The sequence below is a fragment of the Anolis sagrei genome, chromosome 4 (assembly GCF_037176765.1).
Source record: "Anolis sagrei isolate rAnoSag1 chromosome 4, rAnoSag1.mat, whole genome shotgun sequence".
In the NCBI taxonomy this organism is placed as follows: domain Eukaryota; kingdom Metazoa; phylum Chordata; class Lepidosauria; order Squamata; family Dactyloidae; genus Anolis; species Anolis sagrei.
In genome coordinates this window covers 25687817-25692889 of record NC_090024.1, presented here as the reverse complement: position 1 = coordinate 25692889, position 5073 = coordinate 25687817, and the positions used below count along the sequence as shown (strand labels likewise).

The 5073-nt window shown below is 40.2% G+C and overlaps 1 pseudogene; it reads left to right on the top strand.

Moving 5' to 3' along the window:
• The first annotated feature begins 286 nt into the window (after positions 1-286).
• LOC132772850 (mediator of RNA polymerase II transcription subunit 20 pseudogene) lies at positions 287-915 on the top strand (annotated as a pseudogene).
• Positions 916-5073: the final 4158 nt, after the last annotated feature.

The following is a 5073-nucleotide window of genomic DNA, read 5'->3' as shown; positions in this document are numbered from 1 at the left end:
AACATGATCCGAATGCATAGGTTCCTTCTGTGGCTGATATTTTAGTTATGCATAACCCTACTTAAGATGATATGCTTAGGCTTAAGCTCTTTAAGCTGATATGCTAGTTATAACCCTGCTTAGACGAGAGATCTGTACTTTGGGGATTTGTTCTTCAGAGTCCAGCTCAGAGAAGGTGTTTCTGTTTATAGCTCTGTGAAGTCACCACCTGAGGGAAGGCATTGAGGGAGATTTAGAAGCCTTAGGCAAAGTTTCCACCTGGGTTTAGGCATTCTCCCGTGGAAACAACTGAGGAAACATGGGTGTCACCTGCGTGTCTCAGATGCCCATAGCAGAAAGGAAGAGTGTCTAGCAAATCTGAAATCTTAATAAGAAAGCTAGAACTACTTAGAGCATAAAAACAAGGAACATTCTGTGCAGACTGTGAAATGTACCACACTGCAGCTCCACAGTGGGCAATAAAGGGCAAACTGCCAAACTGATGTATGTGATGCACAATTCTGAATGTCCCTTCAGCTGTTTCCTTCCCTTTGAAAATGGCTCCTGCCTCTTATCAGATGCCAACTTTGACTTCCCTTATGGTGAAACAGAAAGACTTATTTCAAATTACCAAAAGGAACAAGATAGAGAGCCGGGGCACTTGGTACCAGTACTATGATTTCTTGGTGAAGGTTGGCACTGTTACCATGGGACCCAGTACTCAAGGAATATCTGTGAAGGTGGAATACTGTCCCTCTGTGGTAGCCAATAACTGTTGGAACCTGCTAATGGAGTTCCACGGGTAGTCATGCACCGGGAATCCCTTTTGTGTTTGGCAATAACCATGACAGCATCTACAGTCCAGATGGCACAGTTCATGAAACTCTTCAACAAGATCTGCGAGCAGCAGATATGCCAATTGCAGGTATAAGATGAGGGATCTTTATAAGGCCTTTCTTCATGTGAACAACCACATTGTTGATTAGTCAGTCAACTGAGTAGTAGTTCTATTCTGGCACTCCAGATTGCTTTAGTTTCCATTTTAAAAATGAAGCCAGTCTGCCTTGGAGGTAGAATTAATACCATATCATCTCTAGCTCTCAAGGCCTCGGTGATAATGGCATGGGTGCAGGCATGTAGCCGGGGGGGGGGGGGGGGGGGCTTCAACCCCCCCGAAATTTTCATGGTGGTTCGCGAAAAGGCCTTATTGGTGCATTATTTAAACTGTTATGTTTATTCATATCATGATCTGATCACCATACTCAATATATCCCATATACATGGGGGTATTGGGGTAATGATACAAAAGGTTTGCTAGGCTATACCCTCTTTCACTCAGACTCAGCCCCCCCCCCGAAACTCAGCCCCCCCCGAAACCCCCCTGAAAAAAATTCAGCCCCCCCCCCCCCCCGAAACGAAATCCTGGCTACGGGCCTGCATGGGTGTTCCGCATACTCAGTGATTTGCCTTAGATTCTTCAAACAAGACTCCTACAACAGAGTGAAAATTGAAGGAAAAATGATCATGCAGGAAAGAATATGTGCAAATGGCAGGACAGGCTTTGGATTTGCTCAATTGGCTATGAGTTAACTTGAGATTTCTACAAATAATATTAATATATTTTAATGTTTATTTTCATATGATGCCTAAATGTATCCTCAAATTAGGCACATTTATGTTTTGAGTCAAAACAGTACTGTAGCATTTATTGCTAAAGCAAACAGACAGCAACAGAGTTTAAGTTCCTAGCCTTCAATTATCTTCATGAAGCTTGTTGTGGGGGATTAACATATTAGAGCGTTAGGATAATATCATTGGATCCTAGAAATTTAAATCCTTTCCTTTCTAGTCTAATGTAATTCTGTCTGATGGAACAGAGAAAGCTCCTCACTTTGGGAATTCATGTTCTGATAGCTCTTAGGTCGACTGTCCAATGTATGAGGTTTTGCCATCCAACTCCCTTAATAAAGAGACCACACAACAAATATGGGTTAAATTATGGGCAACTTTTATTAATGTTACCTAATTAAACTTTGTAACTTGCATATAATGCTAAAGAGTGGCATGAACTTTGTATGGATAAAGCTGAGGCAGTGGCCTTCCCAGATCTACTCCTCAGCTAATTTGGGCAAAATACCTTGGTCCCCAGCTGAAATAACCCTGGGCGACCACTAAGGGAAATGTGATGTAGAATTCTTTCCCAAGGATTTATTGAGGCCAGACTCCCCCGTTACTAGGGCATTTCCATTTGCCCTCATCTCAGTTATTTGAACCATATGTGAGAGTTTCTCTTCCTGGCCTACAAACAAAGGGGGTGCCTTAGGTGTAAACCAAAATGTAAAGCCCTTGCTGTTTTCCAATATGGCCTATTTAAAACCACAGCTTCTCAATTTGCCCTCTACAAAAAATATAGGGTAGGCAAAAAAAAAACCCTAGAACATGGGAGGGGGGGTTCCTACCCAGTCCCCAAAGGCAACCAATTCATTATACTATTAATGGGCAGGATGGTGGGTCAGCTTCCAACTCTCGTATGAGCTTAAGGGATGGACTGCTACCCATATCCCTCCACCCCCAGAAAGTAGCTGTGGCCAGAGCTACTTTCCTTTGGTCTCTCCCTTGGTGAAGGTGGCAAAGCACCTCCCACCCCCCCACCCCCCATCTGTGCAAAGGGGGGAGGGTTAATTGCATACAATTGTTTGAAGATGGCTAGAACCCTGCAGTTTGTTCAGAGTATAGAATGGTTGCTGCCTGTGATCATTATGGTCACATTTGCCCATTGTGTCATGTCAGTTACACTGCCTCTGAGACGATAGGCTAGTCCAAATTTTACACAGGTTCACATGTTTCATGCATGGATTAAAATTCTACATTTGGGTTGCATCATGCCTGCATGTAGAGTGATGTATCAATTGCATTATGCGACTTATGTATTGAATGGCAGCACTAACAAATTTACTGTGCAAAAGGATCAATTGAGCTAAAGGCACAGCTGAAGAAGCATTACCACTGACTTCAGAAAGGGATATACATAAGTTTTGGATACATATCCACATACACAGTAGGATTGTATGTACAAGTGAGCTACCATGACCCTGAAATGAATTAGGATGTTTCATATAAAAAAAACAAAACAAAACAAAACAGAGATACATGTAATACTAACAAAATGACAGATCCAGGAGCTTTAAGGAGGGGGCATTTGGAAACTGTTATGCTGTCCACTATGTGTTGGAAATGGTTGTTGTTGTTGTTTTCCTTCAAACCATTTCTGATTTATCATGACCCTAAGGCGAACCTGTCACAGGGTTATCTTGAGGCTTGTCTACACTGGTAGTCTATCCCAAATTGGACCTGAAGTTACTTCTGAATGTCCAGACAATATCAAAGGAGTCCCAGTCCTTAAAGTGGGATAAACTTGGATTAATCTGGCTTTATTCCATGTTCACCAAAATTCACCCTACACTTCAGGATGAATGTGAACATCATCACCAGCTCTAATCTGAAGCAATTCATCCACATGGGCTGGCACTGCCATCCTCTTTTCTTGTATGGTCTGGACTCCACCTTGCTGCCATTGTAAGACAAACATGGAGTGTGATGCCTCCTCAATATAGGTGTAGCTGAGCCCTTTACAAGATTTGTTCACTGTGCCTGTCTATTAATCTTGATATATAAAATTCTCAAGAGTCATAGAAGTTCTGTCTCAAGGTTTGTAGAAGGTAAGTCCCAATGTTGGTTTAGCCTTCTTCTGAGGCTGAGAGAATGTGACTCACCAAAGGTCACCTTGTAAATGTATGTGTTTGAATGGGGATTAAAATTCTTATCCCCATATTTAAACCATGCTGGCTGTCCTCCATTGAGAATGTAAAAGGACCCAAATTGAAGAAACTGACTGGGGAAGGTGGCAAAATCTAGTTTTCAGAATTGTGTTTGGTTGAAACCAACTCCATATAAGAAAGAATTTTTACACATTAGGAGTAAATTCATCATCTCACATTACTGGCAAAAGGGGAGTCTATAGTAGCATCTGAATTAGTCTTGAGCCTGTTGGAGAAAATACCAAACTATAATAAAATCATATTTTTTTCTGCTCACAGAACAGAATAGAAACTTACAAAATACCATGTAATCCAATTATTATTGTCCTAGCACTGTGAAATTCAGGATTAATGAAATCTTTATCATATAAGAAGCACGCTTCGTGCCTTGGGAATCCATGTGAGTCCATCTGTTGACTCAGAATCATTTTAGTCAGTAGAGACAGTGAAGCATTGTCTTTTGCAGTTTGCCACCTAAAAAGAAATGCATTCAATGGAATGCATACTTTTATATTCAGTAAAACTTGAAAAACTTGAGTCTGCATTTTTCTTATTCATTACTTTTCCCTTTCTTCCTGTACTGTATCCAAATGATTAACTCCATGAGATTTGTGCCAAGCAAATAAAAAAGAAGGGGAAAACACAAATACAAATAAAAAAGGACAAGAAGTACTAATGCCAAAACAAATGCAACCTTCTACCATTTTTATCTGAAAATCAAAGAGGGGTGATTAATCTCTTTATATAGATACACAGAGAAATAGAACAAGTTCTAATCTTTATGCCAGGCACATATATTTCTTCAAAATGAAACTGCACATATTCTGCTGAGTGCAGCAGCTGGAAAGTTCACAAGGTAAATCTTCCCTCAAAATGCTGGATAATGTATACAATGTCCAAGTAGATAAAGTTTTTAACAATTCCTCATTAGTATTGCTCTGTCCGACTACAATGAATAAGAGCAGTAACATCTTGTCTATCTCTTTGTATGTCTTGTTTATCTCAAAGTGGCAATATTTCAAAATTCAAAAGATATATTAGATATCTTTATTGAACAACTCCTACTGGATCTTTATTTTACTAAAGTTCACAAAGTATCATTCCACAATTTAGCTCAGACTGTGGATTGGTTATAAATTTGCGAGATGACATTACACAAGACTATAAAACATGAGTCTATTGTGCAGATTAGCATGAGTCCTCCCCATATGTTTTTGCATAGTCACATCAAAGTGATTGGGATCCTTAGTCTCATTCTCCCTTGCAGTGTTCACTA